At 42.3% G+C, this 19,751-nt stretch overlaps 2 pseudogenes; both read left to right on the top strand.

The window, feature by feature from the left end:
• The first annotated feature begins 305 nt into the window (after positions 1–305).
• Positions 306–9,132, top strand: LOC118664142 (annotated as a pseudogene).
• Positions 9,133–15,383: 6,251 nt separating this feature from the next.
• LOC118662680 lies at positions 15,384–15,613 on the top strand (annotated as a pseudogene).
• Positions 15,614–19,751: the final 4,138 nt, after the last annotated feature.

Raw genomic sequence — 19,751 nt, 5'->3', positions numbered from 1 at the left:
GATCTATGTTTGAGTGGTGGTTCTTCCTGCTGACTAGCTATATAACTCTATGTGGGTTATATAATACTTCTAAAGCCTCAGTGTCCCTGTCTATAGAGTGGCCATGATACCACGTACTTCATAACTTCATATAGCTATTATAAACATTAAATGATTATATATCCTATATATATACTAAGTGCCATATCCTATATAATAAAAGGCTAATATGCAAATAGACCAAATGGCGGAACAACCGAACAACCAGTCACTATGATGTACACTGACCACCAGAGGGCATGCATGGAACATGGCGGGTATCAGCCATGACAGAGGGTGGAGCAGGTGAGCGGGAGGGGGGGGGGGCGCCAGACCAAGGCAGGGTGCCAGTCGCTGTCATCGGTGCGAGACTCTGGTGGTTATATATTCCTTGCTCCCGCATGCCACAGTCCTGTCTGGTGCTTGCACCTGCTGCTGGCACTGGCCCCACTCACACCCACTGTCGGCGCCAGAGCTGCCTCTCACACCTGCTGCCAACACCCAGCACCGGCCTGATTGCTCAGCACCAACAGAGGGCGCAAGCAGTGGCTGCAGCTCCAATTGCCCCTCAGGGCTCCTCCACCTTCCCCTGTTCCTAAGGGGCAATTGGGGCTGCCAGCCACCTCTTGCACCCGCTGATGGCGCCTAGCGATCGAGCCAGTGCCGGGCGCTGGCAGCAGATACGAGTGGGGCCAGTGCTATCAGTGCATAGGAGCAGCAGCAGTGGGAGCGGGGCTGCCGGCAGACAGGGGACTAGGGGCTGCAGTGTGAGGGGCCAGGCAGGGGCGCAGAGGATGGGCCAAGACCTGCCCCTGTGCCCACCGCAGCCTCATGGCCCACATTCCTTTCAAGGTGCACAAATTCGTGTACTGGACACTTAGTATATATATACATATATATGTGTATATATATGTGTGTGTGTGTGTGTGTGTGTGTGTGTGTGTGTATAAAATTTAGTGTTATGTACCACATCATCATCATCATCATCATCATTACCACTATCCCCAAGTAGACTATGAGCTCCTAAGGGGTAGGTCTGTGCCTTTATTCATTTATCATTCATTGAGGGCTGACCATGTGCCAGACCTGTTATAGGTTTTGTGTATAAGGAAGGAACAAGATGGACAAAAGTCCCTAACCTCTTAGAGTTTATATTCTCCTGGGAATCATGCATAAATTAGATTGCAAATAAAGATATCTCAGCAAGGACAAGTGCTAAGAAGAAAGACAGCAGGATAAGGGAGTAGATGATAGCACATGGGATGATGAGAGATTTTATTTTCAGCTAGGATATCAGAGTGGCTTCTCCAAGCAGAAATTTGAAGTGAGGGAGAGAGCCTAGTGATGGGCTGATGGAAGCATGTTTGAGAAAAAGGGAGCAGCAAGTGCATAGGGGAAAGAGCTTGGTGCTTTGAAAGACAGTATGAATGAGCAGTGGTTGAAATGAACAGAGTGGTTGGGCAAGGTATAATATGATCAGACTATTGGTTTTGGCAAGATGGAAAACACTAGTGACTTAACTGGAGCATTTTCAACAGAGTTTGGAGATACAAATATGACTGGAGTAGGCCAAAGAGAATAAAGGAGGCTAGGAGTTAGAGACAGAAAACGTAATATGCTCTTTTAAAGCTCTTTGCTATAAATAGGGGCAGAGAAATAGGTCAACAGCTAAGATGGGAGATAGTAAAGCAAATTGTATGTAGATGAGAATGATTCTGCCAAGAGGGAGAGAGAATAATTTCAGGATCTTTGCGGGAGCAAAGTCCTTGAGTAAATGAAAGAAGAGAGGAACCAGTACCCAGGGAAGGGCAGGCTCAGATGCAGCAGGAACCATTTCTGCACATAGCAGGAGGGTGGGCAGAACGTGTCGGTCTGAATGCAGGCAGGTGGTCAGTTTGGTGGTGGATAGATGAGAGAGGTCTCATGGCTTCCATTTGCTTAGCAACTAAGAAGTGCTGAGGAGAAGGAGGGAGTCAGGAAGGTCACATTTGCCACCTTACAACCTGTTCTAAGAGCAGAGCCTACGCAAAGATTCTCAGTAATCTTTGTTGACTTACCCAAAAGAGTTCTGCTTCAAGACCTGCAGGAAGAGAAAATACCTACTTCCCTTTCAGCTTTATTCCCACCTCTCCCCTCTTCTCGTCCTCTCTTGCACCTGCTGAGCTTTGCTCATGCTGACAACTTTCCGTTCAGATCAACAAGCATTTATTAAGTGCTCCCTCGGTGATATATCTGTGCTAGGTATGGCCAGGTGGTATTGAATAGGTAAGATGAGGAATTCACCCTCTTGTCTAGATGTCTGACAAGTACACAGATTGCAAGTACACAAACTGTCCCCATGAAGGGTGCCTTAGGCATTTGGAGTTATCAGGGATTATTCCTGACCCAAGTCTCCATCCCCCTCCCAAGTTTTTCTTCCCTTATCTTCCCCCCGTCATCTTAATTATCCCTCACTTTAAGCCTCTTCTCAGATTCCACCTCCCCAATCAGAAGTGATCTTCCACTGTCCTGACTTTCTAAAGGACATGCAATAGTGTCTCCAGCAGTCAATGCCAAGTGCTTCCCAGGGCTTTGCTCAGGAGAAGGGCCACTGGTGTCAGCAACCTGATTCTAGGACAGAAGTGTGGATAGACTTCATGGTTCCCACTGGCCCTTTTCAGGCAGCTGCCAATGGAAGGGGTGAGCAAGGGGTGAGCGTGGGGAGATGAGAGGGGGCCAGGCTAGGACCGCATCCAGATTCCTCTTGTGCGGCTCTTTGGAGCTCTGCTGACTGCTCAAGTTTCCGTTAAGATGCTTGGATTGAGCAAAGAACCGGAGCTGCTGTCCAGTGGGGAGGCCGTGGGCAAAGCAAACATGCTGTTTGGCACATTCCCTTGAGGGAGAACAAGGGCGAGGGTTGTAGGCTGTTTTGCAGGCCAAACCGCCAACGCCAGCGAGTGAAACGGCAGGCCAAGCAGGCCGGCCACTCTGCAGAGGGCCCTGAGGCACAGGGAGCATCACTACTGGTTTAAGGGCTCTGGTGTGTATTCTGCTCAAAGCCATAGCAAATACTTCCTGTGTTTCCCCCATGGATGTGCTAGAGAAGAGCGTGCCTAGAAAGATCTGCGCGCATCTGCACACTCTCATCCAAGGGCCAGCCTGTGCATCCGCCTGCCTCCTGACGCGTGAAAACGACAGTCCCATCTGAGAATGTTAGGGCGGATGTGAATCTCCTCTGCTTCTTCCTTTTTCCCCTCTCCTTCCCTCCCCTACCTGACAAACAAGTGCTCAGAAGAAGGCCCACTGTCTTGAAAGGTTCAGAATAAAAATAATATGGAAAACGAAATTTTTCTGAGCCCAGGTCATTCTGAGATTAGAACAAAGATCTAGACGTTTGGTGTGCTGATTAAACTAATATAGATTTACTGGCATGATAGCCCAGGGCTGGGGGCCAAAGGTGAGCTCATGCAGTAATTTCTTTACCTAGACAAGAGTGGAGCCGCACAACGCCATCCAAATGGCTTCACTAAATAGGCCGAGAGAATGCAAAGGCAGGCAATTTTTTCCTTGAAGCTGTTATTGCTTCTCAAACCCCACTCCCCACAAAGTTCCTCCTTACCAAAGTGTAGGACAGGAATCCCCACCCACAACCCATTTCAAACCAAAAAATATTTTACATGTTGGAAATGTGCTAGAGCCATCCAACAGTCACAAAAACAGGTACGTAAATGATGAAATCCCAATTCCATCATGTTCTAAAACAACATAAAAATCACAATTTTTTATCTAGATAGAAAATAAAAACAACTATTTCTATAAAATCCAAGTGGTCTGTGGACTTTTCAGTCCCATTAAAAATTGGGAAAGTCTCATTCCAATGTACTAATGCCCACCAAGGACTGAAAAGAGTAGATTACACCCTCTTCATGCAAGGGCCCCCACATCAAGATTTGACATGTTTCTGTGACTTAAGCACTGCCCCATCCCCTCACCCCCAGCCCAAACAGGATTTCACAGCCCTGGCCAGTGTGGCTCAGTTGGTTGGGCGTTGTCCCATGCACGGAAAGGGTTGCCATTGGATTCTCGGTCAGGGCACATGCTTGGGTAGGGGTTATCCAGGAGGTAGCTGATTGATGTTCTGCTCTCACATCGATGTTTCTCTCTCTCCCTCTCCCTTCCTCTCTAAAAATCAATTAATTTTTTTTAATCCTTTTTTAAAAAAGATCTCACTGTGAAAGTCAAATCTCTTTTTAATATTCTTTTTCTAGGAAGTCTTCGGTTGTCTTAAAATACGTGACTTTGTGCTTTTCCAGCTTTCTGAAGCTTAAGTAAAGGCCTCTGTTTTCCTGAGACATCTCCTTCTTCCTACACCGTAGGGGCCTGGAAATGTGGAGAACTTGGAGATTTAACAATGGCATATAGCAGGTACTCCATAAATATCTGTTAAATGGATGTATGAATGCATATAAATTTTGGATATTTCAAGGTAATGATTACCTATAATTATATAAATTTTGTTCTCCCTGAGATGGGGTACAGATTAAAAATAATATCAAGGTAGACTTAGAAGCATTCATCCTTAGGTGGTAAATCCATTCTAGATCACGAAGAGCAAGCCATAAAGAGTGTCTGTAGTATGGAGAGCTATGTTGTAAGCCAGAGGATGCCCTGGCCATCCTCACACTGTTCTTTGGTCCTTTTTCAGGAGTCTCAACACAGCTCTGAGCTTCGGCCTGACTTACCAGGCTCAGTTTTAGGCTCTCAGGGGAGATAGCTGAGTCTGGTGGGAGTCAAACTTGCTCAGAAGAAGTAAACTTCAGTCTGAGAGCTTGGAGCTATCTGTTCCCTTTTCATAGTCTTCCCAAGTATCTACCCTACTCACTGAGTCAGAGCCATCTCAGACAGGCTAACTCTTGTCACTGCCTCAGGACTTTGCCTCTCAGGAAGAGGTGCAAGGCCTTAGCAACCTACCTCTGCTCCCCAGCCCTTAAGATGCTAATTCCTACCCCTGGGACATTCAGCCTCTCTGTAGAAGGACATGCAGCCTGTTTCCCCAAAGTGTTCAACAGACATAGGGCTCACGCTCAGTCCGGGTGCTGTCCATGATGAATGAGAAAGGTCTTAGGAAGCCAGCTTAACAAGGTTATAGAATCCACTCACTGGATGTGTTTAGAGCTTGACTCATGAGGCCACGGATGCTAACTTGATCTCAGCTTTGCGCAACCACTGTGCCCTGACCTTAGGCTGTTTCAAAATCTGATTTGGGAGGGAAGCATAGTATGAATCCTAGAGAAATAACAACTGTCAGCTTTCAACCATGAGCTGGAAGAGCACTGCTCTGGTAGCAAGCACTGGGATTAGGGTTGGAGTTCTTCTGAGGATGAGAGAGGGGTGGAAGGAGGAGCACGATGATGGGAAGGGCAGGTGATGCTAGAATGCCTGAGTTGGTAGATGACTGATGTAGCTGGTCTACTGAGCAGTCTCATAAAACAGTTTTATATCTGTCACTGCCTACACTCTCTGAATTCTCCCTTCCCCTTCCCAAATGATACCTTGAGGAGATTACAAAACTACCCAGATTTCATAATTGTGTTCTTATTTTTTAACAAAAAGTCTACGTAGTCCAGTTCAAAATCCCCAACTCAAACCAACTTCCTCACTATCTCTTGCCCACAACTCCTTGTGTGGCTTGAGGGATTAAAGTGTGTGTGTGTGGGGGGGGGGGCAATTGGGGGAGAGGGGCTATTCTTCCATATCTGACTCCCTGGAGAGTGGCCTTTGCCTGGGTCTGGAATACTTCCCTCTGTTCCTAACTCCTTCACTCTTCGGGGCTAGTTGTAAGAGCAGGGGAGGTGAGGCCTGTGATGGGGGTCCCCTGCCTAGTGAATGTTTCTGATTCTTTGACTAGCAATGACTGTGTGGCTAACACCTTCTGCTCTTTGTGGGACACATTTATCATCTTCTCAGCAAGTCTGGCTGTTTCTCTCCACAGCCCAGTTTTCTTATACAATTCAGGACAAGTCCCATAGAGACAGAAGCTAGCTCTGGACATGTCCCCAGTGTTGCGAGCTGTGGAGTGGAGTGGCTAAGGCAACCCAGCACCGGAACCAGAGCCTGAGGTTCATTCCAGCTCCACTACTTATTTAACTACTCTGAGCCTCAGTTTTCTCATATACACAGCAGGGCTAATGATGTGTATCTCATAGCTATGGTGAAAAGAACCACGGGCTCTGTGAAGTTCCACTGCCTGGGTTCAAGTCCCAGATCCACTAGTTAGTTCCTACCTATGTGACATTAAGCAAACCTTACTTCTCAGACTCAGTGTCCACATCTATAACATGAAAATAGTATTTCTAACTTCCTCATAGGGTAAACATAAGAATGAAATGAAAATGATATGGAATATGTCTAGGACAGTACATGAGACAAAGCAAACACTCAAAATGCGTCAGTTACTGGTTATTAGCCTGCAAGATAATAACACTTAGCTCAAAGCCTGGCACCTGTTATAGTTACTGAGCTGAGCAGGGAGTACCAAGGAGTTAGACTTTTGCACCGAGGTTGGTATTAACATAGGACATTCCTCTTCTTACCACCTTGCTTGGTTGTAAACATTTCCTTGGCCTTTTACAGTTCTCTTTCCAACATGTCCGTGCTTCTGTGGGTTTGTCAGCTTCCTGTGGTCTGCCTGTGAACTCGGGAGCCTGTACAAGCCCAGGCAGCGGCTACTTCTGCTTCAGGAGCCAACACCAGCTACCCCCAGCTGAGCCACCTCCGCTCAGAAACAGGCCACTGTTTACCCAGAGGCTAGAGATCTGAGCAAAGCTGTTTATCCCATCGTCAGGCCCCAGAGGCTTCCACTCAGCAGATTTCCTCGCTGCCTGAGAGCTTAGGCCCTGTCGCCCGTGGTATTTCTGCATCACCCCCCTGCCCTGTGGGATCAGACACAAATTTGAGGCGACTGATTTGTCAGCAACCGGCCTTGTACTTTGAGCTGTTTTTCCAGCGTGGATATGAATTAATACCTCCTCACCCACGCTCTCACTTTCAGACTCCCTGTGACCAGGAGGTATAATAGCCTCCTCACGGTCTGAGCCCTGTCCACCTGTCCTCCTTATCTCCCCTGAGCCCCAGTCAAAACAAATTACAGGTACCAGAGGCACTATACTCACCACATGGCCAAGCCTCCACAAACACTGCCCTTCCCTCTGCTGGGAACCTCCTCCCCTGCCATTACTTCCATCCCTGACAAACTTGTGCTCATCTTTCAGAATTCAGTCAAGCATCACCCTCCCCAGAACCGCTTTTGAGTTTTGCCTCTCTAGCCTTTTACCAATTGGGTAAGGCGCCCCTCCTTGATGTTCCCATACATTGTGGCTTATACCTATGACCACAGCATGTTTAACCTGTATTTTGTCTTCCCGGCTAGACTATCTCTGTATCCATAGCACAGAGTCTGTAGCAATACACTTGTATAGAGCTGGCACTAAGCAAATAGTGAACCCTGAATGCATTTTCAAGATTGCTGCCCAGGGTGGTTCTGCTGACTAATAGCTCAAATAACAAAAAGGCAATAAAAATAAAAAAAGGAAATTGATCTCTATCATGGAACTCATTTATGTGTCCTGGAAACACAGGGCAAACAAACTGAGCTCTCCAGTCCTAGAGGAAGCTCTGTGAAGGTACACAGGTCTAGGACAAAATCCTTATCTTAAAAATAAAAATTCCCTTCAGCAGATGCTATCTTCACCACTATTATCTTCTGGATTGTTGGAAAAGGTCACTAAGATGGCCAATATACAATAATCTCCCTTTTCCAAACGACACCTATGTCAAAATGGTAAAGTGACATTAACAAAACAATGGCAACCACAGCTGCTCAAACATACCCATAATATGCAGTGCCAGGCTTATTTATGACAGGGTGAAGCACTCATGTTTTCTCTTTCCTCTCCACACACCTCTGCAAGAATGCCCCTATCTTCTCCTGCTCCCTAATTTAGAAGAGCCTTCCAATGAGGTGTCTTCCCTCCACCACACACTTATGCAAATGCATACCCTTAGCTCTGCTATTGCTGGGCTGTCCCCTGAGATACATTTAAATTTCTTCTTCCAACTGCAGCAAAAGTAACTTCAGAGGAAAAGTACTTTTCACATACAATGCTGTGAAATTGTTATGATCTCTAGTTTAATAGACAAGGAAACTGAGATTCATAGAAGTAAAATACTTATTCAAGTCTAAACAACCAGGTAAAGGGGAGTTAATATTGAAGAGAACAGTTAATTTGCCCTTCTGAGCTTTAGTTTCCTTGATTGTAAAATAAGAGTAATAATGCTCATTTAAGTAAAAATGAATTCATTACTTATGTAAAGCATCTAGCTGATTCAAGCCTGGCCTGAAAGAGTTATTATAAATCTCACGGTACCCTGGGTGCTGCCCCGATCTGTCTCTGGCTCCAACAGTGTTTGGAATAGATCCTTTCTTCCAACCTCTGACCACCCTCCAACATCTTTTCCAGTCACCACCTTCAGAACCACCTCAGCCATCCTCAGCCTCTGAGACCAGCCAACACCATTTTTTCACCTTAACTCCTTACTGTTGAACAACCATGAGCTCCAAAAATTCATCAGAATTGTTCCATGGAGGTGGAGGCTGCCGTCAACCACCTGGCCAACCTGCATCTACCGGCCGCCTACGCCTACCTCTCTCTGGATACGGATTTTCACCATGATGATGTGGCTATGGAGGGCATGGGCCACTTCTTCCACAAGTTGGCTGAAGAGAAGTATGAGGGCACCCCATGTCTCTTAAAGATGCACAACCAGTGCAGTGGCCGCATTCTCTTCCAGGACTTGCTGAAGCCTTCCCAAGATGAAGGGGCAAAACTCAGGATGCCATGGAGGCTGAGATGGCCTTGGAGAAGAATCTGAACCAGGCCCTTTTGGATCTGCATGCCCTGGGCTCTGTCCATACAGACCCCCATCTCTCTGAATTCCTGGAGAACCACTTCCTGAATGAGCAGGTGAAACTCATCAAAGAGATGGGTGAACCTGACTAACTTCCTGCAGGCTGGCCTGCCCCGGGCTGGGCTGGATGAGTACCTCTTCAAAAGGCTCACCCTGAAGCACGACTAGGAGCCTTTGGAGCTCAGAGACCTTTGAGGAGCATCTCCCTTGTCTCTGGCTTTTACCTGAGCCTCTTCCTGAAACAACTAGGCATCCTTTTAACCACCCTGGAGCCCTCTCCCATGCATTGGACCAAATGGAAATAATAAAGCTTTTTGAAAAAACAAAAAATAGAGTTACTATAAATCTTAAGTAAGCTAAAGAATACAGACTAAAAAACATTAACATAACTAGAAAAATAGTACATATCAGAAAAGGCAAACAGAACTTCTAGATACAGAAACAATTTGTGAAATAAAATATACACAGGGTGATGGGATTGACAGATTAGAAACTGTAGAAGAATATTAAAGTGTGGAACAGAACTATACAAATGGCGCTACATGAAACACAGAGGAAAATAAGCTGAAATAAATGAACAGACCCTCAATCAGATACCACACAGTATCAAGCAATCATCTATATATATATATATATATAAAAGCCTAAGCAACTGGAATGACTGGAATGACCAGAACGACCGAAACGACCGGTCGCTAAGATGTGCACTGACCACTAGGGGGCAGATGCTCAACACAGGAGCTGCCCCCTAGTGGTCAGTGCACTTACACAGCCAACCTCCCCTAGTCAGCCAACCTCCCGCGGTCCCTCACCCGGATCGGCCCACCACCCACCCGCCATGGTGGCAGCATGGCGGTGAGGGAAGGAGGAGGGGGAGGTGGGGAACTGGACAGTGGCAGGGCACCAATGATGGTGGCGTCGGTGTCCGGCGTCCGCTCCTTCCGCGCCTGGCCCGGTGACCATCGCCTCCTCTCCAGCCTGGCCCTGATAGGCCTGGCCCTGATTGGCCCTGATCACCAGCCAAGCCTAGGGACTCCACCTGTGCATGAATTTCGTGCACGAGGCCTCTAGTACAATATAATGCTTTTAAATATGTTCATCAAAAGAAGAGATACTTGGAGAAATAACAAAAAATGAATATCCAAATGTAAAGAAAACTAAAAATCTACATATCTAAGAAGGTCATCAGATATCAAATCAAATAAAACATAAAAAAAGTCACACCAAGGCACATCATAATCAAGTTGCCGAAAACCAGTGACAAAGTGAGTTACAAAAGCAGCTAGAGGAAGAATTAGACACACATTACATAGAGTAGAATAAAAAAAGAATGATAGCAGGTTTTTCATCAAAAAACTACATGATTTAAAGACAATAAAGCCACATCTTTTAAAAGGTAAAAGAAAAATTTGTTATTAAAAGGATAGTAAAATAATACATTAAAATAAATAAAGAGATAAACCATATAATAGGTTAAAAGACATAAATTTTTAAAATGTTAATTCTTGCCAATATGGTATATAGGGTCAACAGGGGTCAAACCTGCAACCCAGGTTTATGCCCTTGACCAGGAATCGAACCCTCGACCCTCCAATGTGCAGACCAACGCTCTACCCATTGAGCCATGCCTGCCAGAGCATATTACTATATTTTAACAAAAAAAAATTATTTGGCAATTGAAATTAAAAATATTAGTTTTAGTAGCACTATACACATAAAAAATATTTACAGATAAATTAACAAAATATGAAAGATGGGTACACCAAAAATTACACATTATTAACAGAAGTTATGATTAATTGGTTGTCAACAAAGCTGCCAATGTAATTCAATGAGAAAAAAAAAAAACAGTCTTTGTAACAAATGGTGCTAGAAAAACTGGATATCCATATGGAATATAATTATTTTAACCTTTCCCCACATCACATACAAAATTAACTCAAAATGAAACATGGGCCTCAACCTAAAAGTAAAAACTATAAAACTCCAGGGAGGGAAATAAAAGAAAACCTTTGTGATCTTGAATAGACAAGTATCTCTTAGCTGTGCCCCCACACACACACACACAAGAAAGCATCAGAAACGAAAAAAAATTTGATAAATTGGCCTTCAACAAAATTGAAATTTTTTTCCTTTGAAAGATACTAAAAAGACTTGGAGAAAATATCTGCAAATCACATATTTGGTAAAGTAACTGTATCCAGTATAAACTATTTTTAAAACCCTCTAAGCTCAATAACTAGAAGATAAACAACCTGATTTTAAAAGGAGAAAAAGATTGTAATAGACCCATCACCGAAGACTACATGTGCATGGTAAATGAGCACAGTAGAACCTCCTCAATATAACTAAGGCAATGCCTGGGTTATGATCCTGGCTCAGTCACTTACCTCTCATGAACTTGGACAGGCTTACCTCTTTGTCCTTTTTGCCTCAATTTCCTCATAGATAAAATATCAATGATTACAGAATCTATCTTCACTGAATTAAGTTAAAGATGAAAGATCTTTAATGATATAAAGGGCTCAGAATAAAATTCTGCTACAAAGTAAATGTGGATAAATACTGGTTATAGTTGTAATTATTTGGACCTCTCTGCCTGGAAATTTCTTCTGGGAAAATTTCTGACCATTGCGTTTTTTTTCTATGACCACATATTTTCATACTTTTAATCTCTCCCAGGAAGGAGGGAAGTGATGGGGAGCTTAAGTTTTGACTTGCTATTTTGAACATTAAATAAAATAATTTTTGCAAGTTTCTTAGCTACATGTTTGGCACACAGGCCATCTTCAATACTGTTAATTAGTGTGTCTTCTCTTCTAGATGTCTAGCATGGAGCTGGGTCTATAGATTGTACTGTAAAGTCATCACTGGATAAATATGTGGGTATTTAAGCTTAAGCTTCTATATCCAAGGGATTGTATTTCTGGCACTCTCGATACAGCATCACAGGACCCCTAATTGACTAGATTTTTAATAAATATGGTTAGCTGCCTCTGCAGAGGAGAATAGTAGCTGATTGCGGGTCCTTGGCAGGAAATTTTCCGCAGGAGCTGAGGTGAGAGATTTAGTGGGAGTAGCACTAAATGTTTTAAGCATTCTTAGAAAACCACAATTACATTGATTATGCACTGTTAGTGGAACACTCACTGGAAGCTGCACCCCTCAGAGGCCCTGAGTGCTCAAGTTTTCTCTAATCTGTCTGAAGGTCTCCCCAGTCCAGCCACTGGCATTTCAGAAAGCACAGCCTGGGTGGGGGGCGCTGCCTGTGACTACAGAACAGAGCAAAGCTAAGAGGCCTGTAAGGGGATTGAACCTAAGACCTGATCCTCATTAGCACAATGTTCTAGCCGACTGGGAAATAATGCAGACTCCTTGAGTGTTAGCAAATACTGACCTACTTAGATATGAGGGACAAAAGCACACATTTTCCCTCCGACATCAGCACAATCTGTCTCTGGGAATTGAAAGGACAGAGAAAGAAAGCCCTTTTACAGGGAATTTCTGGGTCAATAACTCTCATCTCCTGCTCCTACAGTAATTGCTGGATTATGTTCCTCAATTATTCCTCCATTCAATAACTGCTGCTCTGCCTACCCACCCATGTTCCAACAAATATTAGACAGCATGTCAGGCCATTTGAGGCTCCTGTGACATCAGACATCTTCATACAATTACGTCCTTCTGCTTAGAACACTGCCATCACCCTCCACCTTCACCCCTGCTCCTCACCTCCACTGTTTGGCTAACATGGACTCATCCTTCCTGTATCAGCAAATTGTCCAGGAAGTCTTCATGAATTCTGAGGCCTGGGTTTTGTACCCACCCTGCGTGCACCTCTGCACTCCCAGACTCCCTCAGCGCAGTACTTACTATACTGTTCTGACAGAGCCTGTGTCCTCTGTCCCTGACCACCCTCCCCCCCACCTTTCCCCACCCCACCCCCACCCCAGAGCTGAAAGCACCTGAGGTGCAAGAGCTGTGTCTCCTGCAGAGTTGAATCCTATCAGCACTGTGCCTGGCATAAAGTAGAAATTCAGTAAGTATTTGTTGAATGGGTGAATGACTGAAGGAAATCCCATTTTCTCTCTCACATATTAAATACCTTAAATTATGCTAAGTACTATTTCAAAGTAAATAAGTAGAATTTACAGTCAGCCATTCTTAAAGGCACTTCCCAGGCACTTTTGCTGAAGCAGGATGAGAAAGTGTTTTAGACTCATACGGGTCTGAATTTAAATTTCCAGGTTATTATTAACTACCCGTGTTTGAATATTTCCAAAATGAGAATAACAATACCTGCCTAATAGAGTTATTGAGAAGGTAGAATAAAATATATATACGAATTTTTTGCTGCTCAAAATGCATAAATATGTTCCTGCTTTCCATTCTCTGATGAAAATTTAAAAATTAGATATATCTTTATGTAATATATATTTGATTTTAATACTTTTTCAAATGTCACACACAAATGTAAAATTTATAAAAGTATAAAAAAATCAAATTAAATATATATTTGCTTTTTTATACTTTAGAAAATCTGAATAGCCTGATTTCCATTAAATAAATTGAATTTATTTTCAAAAACATCAACAAAGGAAGTTCCAGGTCCATAACTTGTTAATTTATAATTTTTAAACAGAAGTACTTTCAAGATTTATATATTTCAAAGTTGTATAAAACTTTGATAAAGGAATGGAAACTAAAGATATAGTTTTTAGTTCAATTTTTGGTTGCTCTTGGAAAACTACAGATGGATGACTGAAGGACTAATAAATAATATTAGATAAATAATATCATATTTGTTGAAAACTTAAATATGAAAAAGTCAATAATTTCATAAAATGCATTAAGCTTAAGTGATTTATGTTTAAGATGAATCCTCATGACTTGTCGCTTACCTTTTTTTCAGGCTCTGTTTCCTAGATTAGTAAATAGAGAGGATTCTCCTTTTCAAGATAATTAAAAGGATTATAATTTCTATACATCAAGTTACTCACCCAGAAGAAGCACTAAAAATTAACAGCTAACTCTCTCTGAATACTGAGATTGTTCTCTGAAAAGCACCCAGCCTCTTACAGAGGGCACTAGGCTGTTGCATTGTGCCACAGGTGAGTTCCGTCTTAAGCGAAGTCTTCCTTACCTACGGGTTCCTGCTCCTAACCCATTCCAGTTATGATGAATTCCTTCCTGCCCTGGTTTCCCATGACACTTCATTCATCCTTTCAGGACAGCAGGCCTGTGCCGATTGCAGCCCTATAACCCAATTATTATAGTAAAATTTCGTTACTCACATACTCAGGTAGGTCTCCAACATAGTGACTGTGTCTTACTTGCCCTATTTCTCCTCACATAGTTTCCTAGCAGTGATGTAACGAATGAATAAATGAATGCATAAATGCATGACTAGTAATGATCCATTTGGGACTTTCAGGATAAAACAACTTTGAACAGGGACTAATGTGGGAACTACAGAACAGATATTCATAAGCCATAGGCAGAAGGCCACGCAGACAAATAAATGAAACAATGACTTTCATATATTGGACAAAAAGCAATGGAAGACTGATTGCTGAGAAAAGTAACACAAAGGATATAAGCCCTACAAATCCCCAGATTACCTCTGGAGGCAGTTTGTAGGCTACAGCTCAGGGAAAGAAGAGCCCGGAGCCTAGTGGACACAGCTAAGAAGAGAGAAACCCGAGTATGACTAGGATTTGGGGGCACAGTATTAGAGAGGAGGGAGCTGCTCAGCATCAGAGACGAGAGAGAGCTCTGGAGATCTGCAGATGAGTATCCGTGAATCTAGTTGAGTACTTACCTGCACAGACATGAGAAGAAACCCACCAAGGCTGGGGGAAGATCGCCAGAGAACAGGAGATAGAAAGCTCCTCATTCAAAGCTTAGAATAGTTTGTGTTCCCACCCGTCAGAATGGAAAGATACTGACTAGAATCCTCAGAAGGACATTGCCTCAGAATAGGAGTTAAATTATCCTCAGACTGAATGTTGCTCTGAAGTGGCAATAAGTAAAGCTTAAAATCAGTTTCAGCAGGATCAAATTGATTTCAAGTAACTTAATTGGGTGCCAGAAAAAACTCCAACACTATTTAAAGATATATATATATATATAAATCCGTACCAAACAGTTTAAAATTCAAAGTAAAGCAGAAATATAGGATTTGTGATCAGGAAAGTAATTAATAACGACAGAAAAACCCAAAGGTGATAAAATTAGCAAACAAGGACATAAAGACAGGACTTATAAAGAAACTGCATGTTCAAAGAAGATAAACGAGGCATAATCATAATGAAGAGATAAATGAAAGATATAAAAAAATACTCTAAGTTAAACTTTCAGAAATGTTTAAAATAAAAATACATTGTGGGGGGAGGGGGAGGGGGAGCCCGCCCAGCAAGATGGCGCCGTCTGCGTGGCTGCGGCCCTTCTCCCGGATGCTGGCCCCGGCCAGGCTCCAGAGCGGCTTGTCAGCAGGTCCAAGTTCTATGTTGGGGAGCTGCTAGACGACAAGCCTGATTGGCTGAAAGTGGGGCTGACCTTGGGCACGACTGTCTTCTTGTGGGTCTATCTCATCAAACAACATAATGAAGATGTATTAGAATATAAAAAAAGAAATGGGTTGGAATAAACTGTTTAAGTGCTAATACTGGATGTTCCATATAGAGTTGAAAGCAGTTGAGTTGTAAGCGAGAGAGAAAAGTTATATGTGAATCTATGTAATCAGTCTCAGCAAAGTGGGAATAGAAGGATCATTCCTCAACATAATAAAAGCCATATATAACAAACCCACAGCCAACATCATACTCAATGGGCAAAAAGTAAAACCATTTCCCCTAAGAACAGGAACAAGACAGGGATGCCCACTCTCACCACTCTTGTTCAACATAATACTGGAAGTATAGGGATCAGACAAGAAGAAAAAATAAAAGGCATCCAAATTGGAAAAGAAGAAGTAAAACTGTCCTTATTCGCAGATGACATGATACTGTACATAGAAAACCCTAAAGACTCCATCAAAAAATTACTAGACTTAATAAATAAATTTGGCAATGTAGCAGAATACAAAATTAATGCCAATAAATCTACGGCATTTCTATACACCAATAATGAACTTACAGAAAGAGAGGCTAAAAAAGCAATCCCATTTATCATCGCACCAAAAAAATTAAGATACCTAAAAATAAACTTAACTAAGGAGGTAAAAGACCTATATGTGGAAAACTACAGGACACTAAAAAAAGAGATAGAGGAAGACATAAACAGATGGAAGAACATACAGTGTTCATGGATTGGTAGAATCAACATCATCAAAATGTCCATACTACCCAAAGAAATCTATAGATTCAATGCACTCCCCATTAAAATACCAATGGCATATTTCACAGACCTAGACCAAACTTTCCAAAAATTCATCTGGAATAAAAAAAGACCCCTAATAGCTGCAGCAATCCTGAGAAAGAAAAACAAAGTTGGTGGGATTTCAATACCAGATATCAAACTGTATTACAAAGCCACTGTTCTCAAACTGCCTGGTACTGGCACAAGAACAGACATATAGATCAATGGAATAGAATAGAGAACCCAGAAATTGACCCAAACCACTATGCTCAATTAATATTCGACAAAGGAGGCATGAACATACAATGGAGTCAAGACAGTCTCTTTAATAAATGGTGTTGGGAAAATTGGACAGATACATGCAAAAAAATAAAACTAGATCACCAACTTACAACATTCACAAAAATAAACTTAAAATGGAGTTTAAGGACTTAAACATAAGACAAGAAACCATAAAAATACTACAGGAATCCACAGGCAGCAAAATAGCAGATATATGCTGAAGCAATTTCTTCACTGATACATCTCCTAGGGCATTGGAAACTAAAGAGAAAACAAACAAATGGGACTACATCAAAATAAAAAGCTTCTGCACAGCAAAAGACACCATCAACAAAACAACAAGAATGCCCACTGCATGGGAGAACATATTTGCCAGTGTTATCACCGATAAGGGTTTAATCTCCAACATTTACAGGGAACTCATACAACTAAACAAAAGGAAGATAAACAACCCAATCAAAAAAAGGGCAACAGACCTAAATAGACACTTTTCCAAAGAAGACAGAAGGAAGGGCAAGAGACATGAAAACATGCTCAAAGTCACTAATCATCTAAGAGATGCAAATCAAAACGACAATGAGGTACCTACCATCTCACACCTGTCAGACTGGCTATCATCAACAAATCAACAAACAACAAGTGCTGGCGAGGATGTGGAGAAAAAGGAACACCCGTGCACTGCTGGTGGGAATGCAGACTGGTGCAGCCACTGTGGAGAACAGTATGAAGTTTCTTCAAAAAGCTAAAAATGGAACTCCCATTTTACCCAGTGATCCCACTTCTAGGAATATACCCCAAGAAACTAGAAACACCAATTAGAAAGGATATATGCACCCCTATGTTCATAGCAGCACAATTCACCATAGCTAAGATTTAGAAACAGCCTAAGTGCCCATCAGTAGATGAGTGGATTAAAAAACAGTGGTACATCTACACAACGGAATACTATGCTGCAATAAAAAAGAAGGAGTTCTTACCATTTGCAAACAGCATGGATGGAACTGGAGAGCATTATGCTAAGTGAAATAAGCCAGTCAGAGAAAGATAAATACCACATGATCTCACTCATTCGTGGAATATAATAAGCAACATAAACTGATGAACAAGGACAGATCCAGAGATGTAGAGGCATCAATCGGATCATTGGTCCTTGGAGGGAAGATAAGGGGTAAGGGGGAGAGATCAACCAAAGGACTTATATGCAAGCATATAGACCTAACCAATGGACACAGACAATAGGGGGGTGAGGGCATGAGTGGGGGAGGTTAGGGGGTAACGTGGGGATAAGGACACATAAGTAAAAACTTAATCAATAAAAAATTTTAAAAAAATACATTGGGAAGGATTAACAAAAAATTAGACACTGAAGAAGAAATGATTACCATACCTGAAGACACAGTAGAATGCTGTCCAAAATGAAGCACTAGAAGAAAATAAACAGAGAATATGCAATCTGTGGAGCTATATTAAGCAGTTAATATGCCTATGATTAAAAAATATATTTAAAGAAATAGTGCTCAAAACTATTCCAACTTTGATGAAAACTATAAATGCAGAGATCCTATAAGCTCAATGAACCCCAAGCAAAAGAAAAATAAATAAAATAATACCCAATCACATCATGGTCAAATTACTAAAAACCATCAATAAAAAGAAAATCTTAAAAGCATCCAGACCAGAATCCCAGCAACAACACAGCACTGGTAACTCTTACGCAGCCAGCTCTGGGCAGTGAACTTCCACTGGACAGAGAGGCCCTATAGCCTCAGAGGCCAACCCCAGAACACTGCCACCCAGAGGCTGACCCACAAACTGACTCTTTGCTAAACACAAAATAAGGCAGTCTGGGAAACAAATGCGGCTTGCTTTAAAATAAGGACTGTGGTTTACAACACAGAGGAACAGTGTATCGCAGGGAAACTCAACACTCTCCTGAATACCTGGCAGGTCTAAGGCGAGCCACACTGAAGAATAGAAGAACCAAAGGACCTTCACTACTGCAATATTTTTTTTTTTTCTTTTTTCACCTTTTAACTAAGAAACCAATTTTTTTTTCTTTTTTTTTTCTTTTTTTTTTCTTTTCCTCTTCTTCTTTTTTTTTTTTTTTCTTCTTTTTTCCATCACCTGATTTTACCCTTTTAATTACTACCTTCTTATTTTTAACCAGTATTATTACTGCTACCATTTTACCATTTTTTTTAAAGTGCAATTTTATTTTCTCTTTATTTTATTTTGGGATTAGTGTTCTCCATTCTATTTTCATCGTTATATTACTGGTTGTTTCTAGTTTGCATTTATCTCCAGGGAGCTGTTGCTGGAATTTGTTGGGATTAATGGCTGTTCTATAGGAGTATTCTCCTCATATAAAAAGTCTCTTCCCCTCTTCCACTTCATTCTCTCTATTCGCTCTTTATTTTTCTTTTCCTTTCTTTTCTCGCTTTTACTTTCCCCCCTCCTTTTTCCCACTTTCATTTTTGCACTCCTTTTTTTGGTCCCTAATTTTCTTTTCTTTTTTCTCTTTTCTCTTTTTCTCTTCCTTCTTCCTTATCCCCTAATTCTCTTAATTCAGGTGGTCACCTTTATTTGGGGTTATTAATATCGTGAATATATTTGTGTATAGTGCCTGGTACGTGGTGCCTTGTTGTGTTGTATTTTGTGCCTTTAAATCAACACAGCAGATCCAAGCAACAGCAACCTCCTGAGCACCACACCCTCTGCTGAGGAACAGCAGCTGTACGTGAAACCTCGCCCCACCAGCCAGAAGAGCCACCACAGCTGTGAACAGCACCCACCAGAGGAGTTGCTGCCAACTGAAGAGCAGCTGCTACCGCAACCGCCCGAAGAGGAACCGCAGACCAAGGAGTCACTGCCACCAAGGGAGCAGCCACTGAACGACTCAACGTCTAGATATGTCAGTGAGATCAAACATGGGTAGACAAAGAAACCCCCAAAGGAAAGAGAAGGAGGACTCTCCAGAAAAGCAGCTAAGTAATACAGAGGCATGCAACATGACAGAAAAAGAATTCAGAATAAGGGTCCTAGAGTGCATAAACCGGATGGAGGAAAAAATCGACAACCTCAGCAAGAAGCAAGAAGAAACAGATGAAAAAATCGATAACATATGGAAGAAGCTAGAAGAAACAGAT

Source organism: Myotis myotis, unplaced genomic scaffold (assembly GCF_014108235.1).
Source record: "Myotis myotis isolate mMyoMyo1 unplaced genomic scaffold, mMyoMyo1.p scaffold_m19_p_10, whole genome shotgun sequence".
NCBI classification, from domain to species: domain Eukaryota; kingdom Metazoa; phylum Chordata; class Mammalia; order Chiroptera; family Vespertilionidae; genus Myotis; species Myotis myotis.
Note: the sequence above shows the minus strand (reverse complement) of the source record. Positions and strands in the feature narration are given on the sequence as shown.